The sequence below is a fragment of the Heterocephalus glaber genome, unplaced genomic scaffold (genome assembly GCF_053883595.1).
Source record: "Heterocephalus glaber isolate CG9 unplaced genomic scaffold, H.glaber_assembly_v1.0 deba00000818, whole genome shotgun sequence".
In the NCBI taxonomy this organism is placed as follows: Eukaryota; Metazoa; Chordata; class Mammalia; order Rodentia; family Bathyergidae; genus Heterocephalus; species Heterocephalus glaber.
Genome location: NW_028258164.1, coordinates 3,341,820 through 3,358,099, shown reverse-complemented (window position 1 = coordinate 3,358,099; position 16,280 = coordinate 3,341,820).

The following is a 16,280-nucleotide window of genomic DNA, read 5'->3' as shown; positions in this document are numbered from 1 at the left end:
AGATCTAGAAAAAAAATAGTTCTAATGTTTTGTTTTGGGTTTTTTTTGGTACCGGAGATCAAACTCAGGTCCTTGCACTTGCACAGCAGGCGGCGAAACCACTGAGCTAAATCCCTGGCCCAATGGTTCTAATGTTAATACATTGAAATATTATAATTACCACTATTAATATAATTATATTAAAGATTTTATAAGCAATAGAAATATTTTTCAGCAATATTACTCTGTTTTACATAAAGATTTGAAACATCTGTTGTAGTCATGATCAAGTCAATCATCTCCAAATTATTTACTAAATTTAATAATTCCAAACAATTTTCCAGATATTAGTTTTCAGTGATTTGATACATCAGTATTTATGTTCATTTAAATACAAGAAAGTAGGGATTTGGGCCACCATACATAAAAAGAACATTAAAACTATATTAATAAAGAGAATGGCACCCATGTCTGAATAGGTATATCTGTCAGTCAATAGGAAATCTACAAATACATAACTAATGGAAACTTAGTTATTATTATGGCTAAACTTGATATCAATGAAAATAGAATGGATTGTTTACTAAAATATGCTGGGATAATTTGTTACAAGTAATGATTCAATATGTATACATTATTATTATTAAGGTCTTGATTTACATTAGAATTGACTTTTCATACTTTACATCCTATGGTTTTTGCTCTATGTATTATGACATGTATCCAGTATTATAGTATAATAAAGAATAGTTTCATTTCCCTGAAAATCTGTGCTCTCTTTATGCATAATTCTTTATATCCCACCAAATACCAAAGAGAATGCTTGGAACATAATATAGAATGTTTGATTTAGTAAGAAACTGTCTTCCAAAGTCGTTGTGCTATTTTTACATTCCCACCCACAATTAGTAAATCTTGAAGTTGAGGAACATCATCCTCCTCTTTTACAATTTGTTTTTGGAACTGAAATTGGAATCTACAACTGTCTGCAGAGACCAGAAATCAAAGGAACAAAACTTTGGTCATCTTAGACCCCTTAACCACAATAGAAACCACTCTGGTTTTTATTGCAAATCATGAGGAATTTGTTAACTGTTTTGTATGCACCTAAGAAAACTATAATAAAAGATTTTATATATATATATATATATATATATATATATTTGTCTGGATTTGATGTGACTATCATGCTATTTCATGCAACATTTATTCCATCTTCTGTTTTCTGAAAATATTTGTGTAATTTTGTGTAGTTTTTCTCAGATATTTAACATAATATACACACATTCCCTTTAGTTTTCTTTTTCTTTTAGGTTGCAGTTTATTATGATATTGTTCATAGAATTTTCTAGATTTTTCCATATTTACTATTGCTACTTATTTCTGATTTGATTCTATTTGGTCAGACTACAGGTTCTATACTATTTCCAACTTCTTAAATTTATTAAAACAGTTTGTGATTCCATGAATCATCTATTTCTGGTGAATGTACATAAAAAGAATGTATATTTTTCAGAAGTACTTTATAAATAGCAATTAGATGAAAGTAATTAATAATATCATCTCATATTCACTTCTTTATTGAATTTTTGGGACCATATCATCTTAAAATGTGGCTCCTCCCTAATGACAATACTATTAAAACAAACAAACAAACAAACAAATGAACAAACAGAAGACTGAACTGGGAACAGTTATATCCCAGCAATTAACTGCTCCAGGCCAGAAGTTACATACACTACTTCTGTTTTTAATCTGTTGGTCAAAATTAGTCCTGTGATCCTAAACTGTGAAAGAACAGAAACTTGTGAACACTAGAAAATTTTAACAATGCTAAGGGGAAAAGGTATGCTGTAGGTAATTATGCACAAGCATGGAGAGTACCACGTACACTAAAATCCAGAAAAACTAAACTATGTAATTGGTAGTCATTGAAATATTTGAGTAATAGCAAAAGTAAGAAAAGCAAATAAATGGTGAGTTCAAAATTTAGCATGGTGCATTTCTTTTAAGGAATGGGCTGACAGAGGGGAAAGCATACAGGTACATTTAAGTTTGTGGTATAATTTTATTTATTTATTTATTTATTTATTTTTCAAATCTTGGACTGAACAACATATTCCTAAATATTTATTATTTAAAAATTCCATTATGAAAATTATGTATTCAGAGATTATGTTACTTCTTCCAGAAAGTGAGCCTTTAAAGTAAATTGTCTTTTATTATATGCTTTCACTGTACCTTACCCACCCTTATTATAATTTTAGTTTCTATATAAGAATATTTGTTGAATAACCATTACTTCCATTACAATAAAAGCTCCACTACAAATGCCTATATTTTTTGTTATTATCTCCCCCATGCCAAGCAGAATTTCTTCATCACTATATGTATTTAGTAAATATCGTTTGAATAAGTGAATTTAAAAGCACAGAACATAAAATGAAGAAAAATATTACCCAATTCTTTACACTGAAAAAATATAGAAAGCAAAATGTTTCATTTTAATTTTTGTTATGAATTTGTATTTTTCACATAGTCACAGTCAAACATTTACTTTCATGATATTTTTCTTAACAGAGCAACATCTCTTTTCCATCCTCATAAAAACACTAAAAATTTTATAGGGCTACACAATATTCCACTCAGAAATTTTCTGTAGTCATCTTTCTCATTATTTTAGTAAATAGGGGAAACTTAGATTTGTCATTGCTACTAGTTCTGTTTCAGTGGTTACTAGAAGAAATATGAGAACGCATGTCTGTCCTCTCAGAGATTTTTTACAGACATCGTTTTCCTCTTCGGTTATACATTCATAATAAAAATATCTGGTAAAATTTCAAAGTAATTTTGCAAAATTTTAATGACTATTACAGAGGTTGTATTTCCTTTCTGTTTTATGCAGAACACCATTCAACAGCAATCTCAAAGATTAAGGATCTATCACACTGAACGGTTTTGGATATTTGTTCTTCATGCTATTTTGGACTAGGTGATATTTTTCCCAGGAGTGAACACTGCAGATGTTATAGAAAAAGAAGTTTATGAGACCTCAGCTACATTCTTCAACAGAAAGCCATAATAGATAAGGAAGAATCTCGATTTTTCAAGAGGATCGTGTTGAAAGGCATTGCAGAGCATCAGTTAAGCCAAGCCTTGTCCTCAAGGACAAAGGAAGAGCATTAGAGAAAGAGAGTTATTATCCATGAATGTTCACCTGAGATGGACTTTTAAAGGCAACCCACGACTTCTTCACTGCACCTACCATTTCCCAAATTGAGAACACCCTGAATCCAGGCACTATTAGGGAATCAGTAAGTGCTTCTAGGAAAATCTCTGTGGACACCAGTCCTCTTATTTCAGCCCAGACCAGCTAATTCCCAAAAAAGATATAACAAAATCTACTTTATGTAAATGATAAATGACAGAAAAAAAGATTGAATAGTATAGAAGAGTAACTATAAATTCCCTGACAAAGCGGAATGTTTGAGAAGACCTCAGACGAATGATATAATTAGGGATGTTGCTTAACCATTAGGCATTGTTTTCAAAAAGGATAAAAACAGCTGTGGAAATTGTGCAAGGAAAAAATACATGTATAAAATAAACGTAATATTTATGTTTTTATTGATGAGAGTTAGAATAGGTACTGCATTTCCATATAAGGGGATACACTGGATCAAAAAGTAAATTTTTTAGACAATACAGCCAAGACAAACACAAGACACCTTCAGCATGGCTTTGTGTTCAGGTCTACCATTATAGAAAAACAGAGTGTATTTAATAGAGTAAAAGAAGATAATCTGGGGCTGGGGATTTAGCTCAGTGGTTTCGCCACCTGCTGCACAAGCAGAAGGACCACAGTCTGATCCCCAGTACCAAAAAAAAAAAAAAAAGAAGATAATCTGGCTCTTATTTGTGATTTTAACCAGTGACTGTTATTCTAAAAGGTTATGAAAAAATAGTCTAACCTATTGGTTTTCAAAAAGTTGACAGCACAGAATCTTTCCTTCATATAAAATCTCTCCAATGGAAAAAATTTTTAAAAAAATTGTCCCTCTGATCAAGGCCATTGTGGAGGCCTTGGATGTGGCCTGGAGTCTTTCACCCACACATTCATTCAACAACTATCCAGGGCCCCAGTGCATGACTTGAACTAGAGCACATTATGATGTCATATTCTTTAGTTATGGGTAATTGAAATGGAGATATAATGCAGAAGAGAAAATTTTGCTACCACACACCTCAGTAAATATCCAGAATACTTTTTCATTTTACTATTATCTCATAGTTTCTATATTTTATATGATAGCTACTCTTTAATTGCTGCACATCAAACTCCGGCTAAATGTCTTTTACTTATTATTGATAAACCAGCAAGAAAAGTATTTCCTTTTTTGAGACAGGGTCCCACTATGCAGTTTAGGCTGGCTTCAACTCAAGGTGGTCTTGCCTCAGCCTCCTGAGTACAGGATTACAGGTGTGTGGCACCATGACCAGCTGGTATTTCTATTCCTAATTGAAAATTCACAATCTAGAGTTCTGAAAAGTTAAATCTCTTGTGTAAGTGCAAACAGATAGTCAGTGGCCTATCTAGTATGCAAAATTTGGTTTCTCTGACTTTAAAACAATGCATTGTTTTCTTTATGATATTTTTCTGGATGGTGAAACTATGACTTTACAAGAAGTTTAGAATGATGTGCTGTCTCCTTAAATCAACAAACCATTTTATCCAGTTTAAATATATTTAAAGACAGTTTTTTTCTTCTTTTACACGCAATGTTATAAACAGATGCTTACAGTATCTAAACTGAAAAAGTACAAAATATAAATCTAATAAATGTCTTCATGAGAACTGAGTTTTGTTTCTTTATTTTTTTTTTCAATTAAGAATCATCAGTAGGGGCCGGGGATTTAGCTCAGTAGTTTCACCACCTGCTGCACAAGCTCAAGGACTCGAGTTCGATCCCCGGTACCAAAAAAAAAAAAAAAAAAATCATCAATAGAAGGTCTACTCAGAAATTAACCATAGTCAAACAGCAAGGGCCAGAATCAAGGGAAAAACACCATTAGAGATATTTGGCAAATCAATACTAACAAAGGGTTGCTTTACATTCTATTGACTCTGACAATCCATAAAATATATTTTTCAAAATTTTTTTGCATATTATGGTCATCTAAAAAGTTTGGACTTTCTTAATCTAATTTTGAAATCACATTTCATTAATTTTGTGACAGCAGCAGTTAAATAAAAGAATCTCATTTCAATGCATTTTTTATTAATTTTGGAATTCAAATAGGAACTTTTAGAAATGAAGTGAAAATAATATTGGTATTGAGTGTTTATTTAAAACTTTACTGAATTTGCAATAACTTTAGAATTTTAAAATTAGAATGTTTAAATTACTAGTGAATCAAAAAATCCCCCCCAAATCAAAAAAAAAAAAACCACATGAAATCATGAACATATTTGAAAAAGGACCTCATGATATCAGAAGCTTGTGCTATACATTTTATTCCAACTTTCCACAAAGCGACCTGCAGGTATTTACAAGAACACTGGTGTACCAGGAAATGAAAAAATACAGGCTATTTAGGTTATTACTTTCTGGATGCTAATACTGGAACCCAGGAATTCAGAGCAACAGTTCCGGCTATGGATCCAACTAGTTGCTTATTCCAATGCCATTAAGTGGAGATTTTACTCAAAGCTGCTCATGTGGCCCAGTGGCTCTTTGAACTAACCAGGTGGTTGTTATTGTGGTCCCTCAATTAAGATGAGAATAAATATAATTACCAACAAGGAAAACATCCTTAACAAGTCTCTGTCCTACGTTTCAGAGGATAATATCCTTGAAAGAACCAAATAAAAGGTCCTGTTCATAACCTTTGGTCTCAAAACTAGAACATTTGCAATATGTCATTTCTGAGTGATTCTTAGGGGTTAGTGCAGCCAATAAAAGCAAGAGATTTAGGGAGAATGAGTCCAATATGACCATGATTTAATGTGCCCTTTGTCCCAAGCAGAAAGTAAGTGAACCTCAGGGAATGGGTTGCATATCATAAAATCAGTTAATGATTCCTGTTGTCAATTTTATTTCACATTACGTTCATTATCACATTATATTCATGTTGCATCTTTTGGGCTCATTGATGAAACTCCTAAAATTTATATGAAATTGCTTATCTTTAATATGGTTTTCTATCCCAAACATTAACCAAAAAATAGTATTTGTTTGTTATCATTTAATGGGGTAATATTATATCTTCATCAATTTGCTTCAGTGCTTCTGTACCACTCAAAACTTTTAATCTTCTCACCAAGGTCAGATGCTGCTCTGCTAATTTGATTGTAGTAGGCTCACAGGACATGGTGAACAGAAAACAGCTAGAATGCCAGATGACTGATAAGGCATTATTGCCAGAAGATGGGAAATGAACCACATACTAATATAGGGGCATGAACCTCCAGTGAATCCCTGGGAATGTAGAGGTTAGGAAATATCAGGATGTTCTTTTCAAAATGAATAATAGTTTGCTTCACTTTGTACTCTACCACAGTGAATAGACCTAACACATTTACCTCCCTTCCATATTTCAAGAAAAACAAAATGTTGATTTGGATATGTTGCTATAATTCACTTAATGAGTGTCTGAAAATGCTACCAGTATTGATGGAAAAACAGAAAAGGGAAGATATTCTGACTGATTTGGGATATAGACTAGTGACTCTCTCACTAAGATATGACCTGTATAATCAAATATTTAAAAGTGTATGTGGCAGGGCCTGGAATTTAGCTCAGTGGCACCCTGCCTGCCTTGCAAGGGCAAGGTCCTGAGTTCGATCCCCAGTACCACACACAAAAAATGTGTATGTGGCATGCTTGGGTATTACATGGTATTTGAGCTGAGACACCACACAGAGAAACACAGCAAAGTTTCTAGGGTGTTTGAGTAAACTCAGGCTTTCATTGACAATTTCTTATTCCTTTTTAGAAAAACAATCCTTGGCTCACTATTGGGTTTTGTTAGAGATTGAATATTTGACTACAAAATTTGGCAGCCTGGCAACCTGAGGCAACATGCCTATTTTGAACTGGCTGTTATCAACTTGTATATGCCATAAAAAATAAACATGTGCTTCAGATCTATATCAGGAAATGTAAATATAAATAGAATCTAAAAGCACAAGCATGTTCCCACTCTGTTTATCCATGACATATTCCACCCGCCAACAAAGATACAAGTACAGAGGGAGGCTCATGCTGTAACCAGAGTAAATGATTTCCTGAAGACCTTCCATAGCATGCTGGAAATAGGAATAGGAAAGTTGTGGTATTTCAGCCTTATGCACAAGCTGAGTTATATAGCATCTAATTCTTTTGGAAAAGAGAAGAGGCTAGATAACACAAAAGATTAACATGACTGCATGATGAAAATTGTTTGGACAGAGAAGAACATGGAAAAATTGGTATATAGGGATAGTTCACTAGATTGCTTTAAAAAGAAGAATGTAGACATAATTTTTGGAATTGATTTAGAATGTGAAAGTATTATTCAACAGGAGAATGCTCACTGACAGGTCTCCACTGCAGTGGGGTCACTCGATACTCTATTTCAATTTGGCCTCTTTCCCAATCCTCCTTACTATGTGGCCAATGTACTCTATGACCTTGATTGCAGGGTAGAAGCTCTGTAGCAGCAAATACTTCCTCATTCCACAGTTCACTAGCTCCAGTTTCTGCTGCATATATAAGTTCTCAGCATCAGTAAGACTAAACTTAAATGTATTATTCTCTAGGAATCTCGCCAAGCATATGATTGTGGTTTAAAATGTTGCACTTCTTCCATCCCAAAAGGGATAATAATTGATCTAAACTGGACCATCATTCATTCTGATTTTGGATTTTCTTTCCATTCCTGACATACTTCTTTCTGCAAGGTCATCACTGGACTTACTGAATGCCTTATAGAGTTTTTCTTCTGACCAAAAAATAATTTGACATAGCCAAAATTAAGGCAATATCCTGACAATTGTAGTACCCTATCATGCAGAATTACCAAAACTTATAGAAGTGAAAATATCTGAAGACTGAATGGAAATAAAATAGAAATTAACACCTAACAAATTGAGTGCTTTCAAGTGTGAAGTGTGTGCATTTTCTGAACCAGGTTAAAGAAAGGAAACAAGGAATGAAAGTATGTGACATACTTCTCACAGAATGAAACCTTCACAAGTGAATGTTGAACTTTCTTCTATCTCTGGGTCCCACCATCTGGTCCTAGAGCCCTGGCAGGAGGTTTCAGAGGACAAGGATATGTCATTCAATGAGGAGCCCCTTCAGTAGAGTCTGAAGTCAGATATTGTCTGTTTCAAGCTCTTTCTGCTACAGAACAAAAACACAAAAGAGGAATATGGATCCTGATAGATGATCCAGGGAGAACAGGTTTGCTAGGAGGAAAGCTGCAGTATATTTAGAACCCAAAGTCTTTCCTGGAATGCCTTCTATTGTGGCCTATGAATTAGTAAATTTGATTGCAAGATTTCTGAAACTTCAGAAAGACTACAATAACTTCATTCTTTTGGGAGCACCATTGCTCAGAAGTTGTAATTATATCTACTTCATCATGAAAGCAGACTCAACTGCTTGCTATACTGACTGAAAATGAAGTATTGAATGACTAGTGGAAACTGAAAGGATGATTAACTGTGATAACCTTAATGTTAACTGCAGAAACCCAATGTCTTATTCTTATTTTTTTTTGAAAATATAGGTTAAAACCGAGTTTAGTGCTAATGGTTTGAGCATGGGGGAAAGAGAAAAAGTAACAACTCAGGAAGGAAGTAAAACAAAACATAAAGTGGTAGTGTTTGTGCTCTCACAGTTTCACAAAGAAACACAGCTGGTTTCTTGGTCAAGGGAGGTTTTGGAGAAGCTGGATGAAAGCTCTATCTCTAGGAATAGTCAATTGTAGACAGTAAAAAGAGGCAATTAATTCAAGGGTCACTCTCCATTTCCAAACTCTCCCTGATCAAACTTCAATTCACAGCAGGCCTTCTTTTCCAGATTCTTTTAGTGAGTCCCTCTGAATACCCACTGGTAGTTTAAGACTAACTAGTTTCTTCAGGAATGGGCCTGGACCCTCAAACTTCTGTCAGTCTCCAGCACTGCAAAAAAAGGAGCTTGGGCAAAAACTCAGCCCTTGACCCTGAAAAAGGGAGTAATGTTATGAGAAGACATAGAGTTGATAACACACAGGGCTGTGTGACCTCCAACAACCACTTCTGGATCTGAGCAAGACACCAAGGCAGGGGCACAGGTAGGTAAGACTAGATCTTGGCCAGTGCCCAAATTTGACCCTGTAGTCATATTTTGATGAACCCACACATATCTTCATCTTTTTACTATCATGGACAGAATTATATAATTTTAGTTTACCTCCATTTTCCCATTCATTTGTTTTATGCACAGGGTATATTAGAAGTAACTAAATTTAGCAATTTAGTTTACAGTCTATAGAACAACAAGACATTACAATTAGAGGAAAAATAACCACACTGTGAAGATTTTGATTTGATTTGATTTTAATACAGGGTAAGAAATATGAGTCTAAATTCATTCTCTGGCATGTGGATAAACAGTTTTCCCAGAACCATTTGTTAAAGAGGCTATCTTTTCTATAGTTAATGTTTTTTGACTGCTTTGTCAAAAATCAGATGGCTGCAGGTAGATAAGTTGTTTCTGCATCCTATTTCATTGCTCAACATTTCTTGTTTTTGTGTCAGTACTATCCTGGTTTTATCACTGTAGATTTGTAGTATAACTTGAAATTTGGGATTGTGACACCTCCTGCTTTGCTCTTTTTGCTCAGGATTATTTTAGCTATTTTGGATATCTTCTGGTTCCATGTAAATTTGGTGGTTTTTCCTAGTTCTGTGAAGAATGCTGTTGGAATTTTGATTGGCATTGCATTAAATTTATATGCCATTTTTGGTAAGGTGGTCATTTTGACAATATTTGTTCTGCCTATCAGTGAACATACAAAATCTTTTTATTTTCTAATGTCTTCTTCAGTCTCTTTTTTTCAGAGTACTATAGTTTTTGTTACTTACCTGGTTCAGTTATGACCTAGGTATTTAATTTTGAATTTAGTTTTTAAAACTAACATGTTTTCCTGATTTCTTTCTCTGTGAGCTCACTGTTGGTATAGAGGAATGCTCTTGATTTTTGTGTATTAATTTTGTATCCTGAAACTTTGCTGAATTTCTTAGTTCTAAGTGTCTTTTGAGGGAGTTTTTTGGGGTGGGGTATCTTCTGTGTGAAGGATCATGTCATCTTCATCAGGATAGCCTGACTTCTTTCTTTCTTATTCTTACCCCTTTTATTTCCTTCTCTTGCCTGATTCTCTGATGAAAGTTTTAAGTAGTATATTGAACAAGAGTAGTGAATGTGGAAACACTTGTTTTGTTCTTGATTTTAGAGGGGATGCTTTCAGTTTTTCCCCATCTAGTATAATGTTGGCAGTGGAACAAGAACTAGACATAAAAACAGGTACATTCAATCTGTTGAAAGATAGATAAAAATTCTTGAAAACATAGGCATAGACCTTCTGAAAAGAACCCCAATTGCTCAAGAATACCAAGAATCAACAAACAGGATTATATCAAATGTATGTCCTCTGCAAACCAAAGAAAACAGCTAACAAATTAAAGATACTTACAAAATGGAAACAAACTTCTATCAACTATTTCTTGGACAAAGAACTAGACCACAGCTCCAAGAAAAGACCCAATCAAAAAATGGTCAATTGAAATGAATAGGTACTTCTCAAAAGAGGAAGGAATGACTGATAAGTACATGAAAATGGATTCAACAACTTTGACCATTAGAAAAATGGAAGTCAAAACAACACTGAAATTCCATCTCACTCCAGAAAGAATAGCTATCATCAAGAACTAAAAAAAGGGGACCGGGGGTTTAACTCAGTGGTTCTGGCACCTGCCTCGCAAGCGCAAGGTCCTGAGTTCAATCCCCAGTACCAAAAAAAAAAGAAAAAAAAAGTACTAAAAATGCAGGCAAGATTGTATGGAAGGAAGAACCACTGTTGGTGGAAACATAAACTAATACAACCTCTTTGGAAATCAGTACAGAGATTCCTCAAACAATTAAAATTAGAAATTCCATTTAACCCAGCTATTCTTATTCTGGATATCTTCCTAAAAGAATTCAAGTCATCACATTACAGTGATACATACACATCCATGTTTATAGCAGCACAACTATCAATAGCTAAATTGTGGAAGTAGCCCATTTGCCCAATAACAGATGAATGCATAAAAATGTATAAGGAAAACATTTATGGTATATTCAGCCATAAAGAAGAATAAATTTGAATTATTTGCAGGAAAATGGATAACTCTTAAGAACTTAATGCTAAGTGAAATAAATCAGAGCCAGTTAAATATCACATGGTTTTTCATATATGAGAAACTCAAAGTATAAGTAAATTAAAGAACAAACAAAATAAAAGATGTTAGGAAACAAGGAGGTAAAGCTTGTGCTGATAGGAAAGTGATCTGGGGAAGTGAGGAGAAGGAAAAATGAGGGAGGGGAGTAAAAATTATCAAAATGTGATATATACATGTACCAGTTCCCTAAGATGAATATAATTATTATGTATCACAAATACATAGTAACGATAAAAAAATTTTTAATTGAAAAAGATATTGAAAATATGTACTTCAGGTAAGACACATTAGATGTTAGAATTTTTGTTTACCACACTTGGAGTCAAAGAAAAGATAAACTTGTTTGTAGAAGTGATAGCTTCAGGATTTCAGATACATTGATTTTATTGGGGTTGCTATTGTTTGAATCTTCAATCTAGCAACAGGAAATATGTTGAGATGAACAGATAAATCATTGACTCTGATCAATACCTACTTCATATTTCCCAATAACTTTTGAACTTCCTTCGCTTATTTGGGATATTTTCTTTGTTAGATTCTTCTGTCCCTAAAATAGAACCTAGGAATCAATTTAGCTAAGGTTGTTCACAGTGAGAGTGTAAGATGGGATCTACACATTACTAATGAAGCACACTCACATGAGTTTTTCTTCACAGAGAAGGAAATAAAGACACTGCATGTAATTCAGTCACCAGTAGGACAGTATATGCGGAGATATGTCCAGGATCCATCAGCTCTTGTGAAAGGAAGACCTTGCTTACTGTCACCATTGTGAACTGTAGTGTCTGTACCCAAAGTTGACAGCAGAATACTGTAGTAGAAAAATGTGGCTATTATTCTTGATTGAAAGCCTTATTCAGGTTGGGGATTTAGCACAGTGGCGCCACACCTGTCTCACAAGTGCAAGGTCCTGAGTTTGATCCCTAGTACTTAGAGAGAGAGAGAGAGAGAGAGAGAGAGAGAGAGAGAGAGAGAGAGAGAGAGAGAGAGAGAGAGAGTATCATTCTCTGGCTATTTCATATATTTTGTGAGTGACCAATATTGTTTTGTTAAAATGGATTATAACATTCACACCGAAAACCATCAATTTAGTTTTTGTTCTAATTTTCTATGTTATGTATGCTCATCTCAGGATGGTTTGATATTTGCATGATTTTACAAGTAACTACAAAGATGTTATACACTATACATTGAATATCTCACTTTGTGAAAACTACATACATATGTGCACAAAGACAACCAACAAAAGATTCACTTAATTATATCATGAAGCATACCAAACTGAAATATTCTGAACAATACAGTTAGATAAATATTTGTTTATATTTGAATTTGTTGCACATTTTGGAGTATGTATATGCCTGAAAACATAAAAATTTAAGTTGCACTAAAATAACCACATTATTTAAAATATCATAATTTATTATAGACAAGTCTTCCACAATTACAACTATATTTTGAGACTCTAGTTTTCATTCTTTCCAATTTTATTGATAGATATCTAATTTCACCCATGAAATTGTACTTTTGTTTAAATAAAATACTAATTTATACTATTCTCAACTCTCAGGAAGACTAGAGCTGGACAACTTTCTTTACATATGATAGGAAAATAAATTTAATTATTATACCTCAATATCATATACTAGACTATCTATTTTCTTGTATTAACACTGTAATGCATTTTGATTTCCTTCCAAAAGGCCACTGGGTCAATTACAGAGAATATAAGCAAGAGGTAGAAAAATATCATTCATTATTGTTTTGGCCCCACCATTCTGTATTAAGCCAAATACTTGATTTAGACACTGTAAGCCATGAGAGTAGAAAGAGAAAAATAATCAAAGAATAAAAGACAAGCAACAGAATTCTACTTCAGTATATAAGTAACATTTTCAGATTAAACATGTGATATGTTAAAGTAGAAACTTTCCAAATAAAGATAATTCTCAACACGAAAAATAATCTCATTACACTAAACATAGAGCATAGGTAATATGCTTATAAGATAGATGTCTAGTTATGAATAAATATAAACATATGTATATAAGTATATTTATTTTGATAATATAAATGTATATGTGAATATAATCAGTTATATATTTATATGTGTATATAAATAGATATATACTATATGTTTATTACCTCAGAGATGAATATAAAATATTTATATGTATATAGAAATATTGCATTATGATATGCATAATTCTTTTTTAATCTTTAAACTTTATTTATTTATTTATTTTTATTTTTTATTTTTTTCAGTACCTAGGATCAAACTCAGGAAGTGTGGTACCACTGAGCTAAATCCCCAGGTGGTATGCATAATTCTTAGCAGTTTTAAATAATATGTCTATAATGTGGACTTCTCACTTCATTATGTGGATTCACAATAATTGCCTGATCTGCTACTATTAAACATTTTATTTTTGATCTGTATTATGCCAGTTATATTATTTATTTCTATTTAATTCTATTATATTATTTAGTGTTTATCACTCGTTATTTTAGGGTAAGATTCAAGTTCTTGGCAAGTACATAGATAATTTCACATTTTTGGAAATGGGTATCACATTTCTTATCAAAAATTGCTAGTGGTTTACATTCCCATTGGAATGTTATATATAACTCTAGTGTCAGGGTAACCACATCAAAACTGTAATTTGTTTTCTATTTTAACTTTTTTAAGTTAAAAAAACTCTGTTTTTGTATATTTGTAAGCAATTTTAAAGTTTTTAATATTCAATTTTATTTTGCTTAGTGTTCACTAGTTGCACATATTAATAGGGTTCAATGTGATTTATCAACACATTCCTACAGCAGGCACTGACTAAGTCCACCCTATCTTTATTTTCCCTCCTCAACTTCCCAACATTTAACAATCACTGTTCTGTATTCAGTTCAACAGTTTTCTGTTTCCTTTTTTCTTTTTAACTTTAACATATAAGGGAGAACATGCAGTACTAGTCTTTCTGTGTCTGGCTAATTTCACTTAACATGTCTTCCAGTTCCATGCATCTTACTGCAAATGAAAGGACTTCATTCTTTTTATGGCTGAACAATATTCTGCTGTGTATTTATACAACACTTGCTTTATACATTTGTTGGTGGGAACTTATCTGATTCCACATCTTAGGAATTGTGAATAGAACCATAATAAACGTGATCATGCAAGTGTCTCCCTTGTATGCTGATTTTATTTTTTTTGGACATACATGGTAGATCTATTTTTAATGTTTAGGAGTCTCCATTCTCTCCTCCACAATGACTTTACTAATTTAGATTCCCACCAACAGTGTAAAAAGGGGGTTTTTTTGGTCCTAAAAACATTTTTTCTTGCCATAGCCATTATATCTAGAGTGAGATGATGTCTCGTTGTGGTAGTGATTTACATTTCCCTGAAGGTTACAGATATTGAGCATCTTTCATATTTTTGTTAGACATTAATATTTCTCCTTTTGAAAAATGTCCATTCTGATCATTTGCTCATTTTTAAATTGGATTACTTGGGTTTTGTTGTTGTTAAATATTTTGGGACTCATATCTTCTGGATATTAAACCTTTGTCCGAGGAGTAGTTGGCAAATATTTTTTTGGTCTCTGGATTGTCTCTCTGTTCTTTGCTTTGTAGAGGCTTTTTAGTTTGATGTGATGCCATCCTTTTTCTTTTTCTTTTTTTTTTTTATTTTGCTTTTGTCTACTGTGCTTTTGGGATACTGGCTAAGAAAAATCAGTACTTATACCAATGTCTTAAAGTGCTTTCCCTGGATTTTCTTCTAATGGCTGCAGAGTTTCAGGTCTTACATTTAGATCTTTGAACCATTTTTAGTGAATTTTAATACAGGGTGAGAGATAAGGTCAAAGTGATTGAAAATTCCACTTCTTATGTACCTTTCATATCATAACGGTATTTTAAAACTTGTTTTAAATTACTCATGGTAGAAATTTCAATATTTGGAATGGCATTATTCCATTTTTAAACCAATAGTGACAGATTATTAAAAGATTTTGAAAGATTTTGGTAATTCCTCAGAAAAAGAAGCAGGAGACACAATCTCTGCTGACATGTATCCAAATAAGGAGTTCGTATTTGGAATTTTTCCAAAAGGTCCATGTGTAAAGGTTTGGTCTTCAGCTTGACACTATTGGAAAGGAGTGAAAACCCCTAAAATGTAGGGCCTTTTGAGAGTACTCAGATCACTAAAGGTGCGGCTTTAAAGGTGTTGTAGGATTTTGCCGCCTCCAGCCTTTCTTGCTCTTTGTTTCCCAGTTGCCATGAGGTGAATGAGTTGGCTCCACTAGGCATTCACGACATGATGTATTTCCTTGCCAAAGGCCCGAAAACAACAGGGCCAAGCATCATGGACTGAAACCTCCAAAACTGTTACCAAATAAACTTTTTGTCTTTTAAAGTTTATCATATCAAGTATTTGTTGCAGTAACAGAAATAGAAAGAACAAAACAAAAATGATGACTCATTCTTCATTAAAATAAAAATATGAGACTTGAAGTACCAATAAAATAGAGAAAGTGGTTTTCATGACTTACCTAAAATGAATCTTTACTTAATGAGAAGTTTGTTGAAACATCCCACATGCTTTGTAATGTCTCTTCCCTCAAGCATCTGAGTAGGGCAATCCAAAGTTTAGGAGGGAAAAGCACAATGAGATGATACATTTACTTGTGTCAACACATGCCAACTTTGGCAATTGCGTATTTGCTTGCCAGTAAGTGATACTATTGTTACATAATTTTTTTAAATTTTGTTTCCTATAGTAGTTCCTATTAACCAAGAATCATGACAGAATTATTTTATATTATAAAATGGTTTT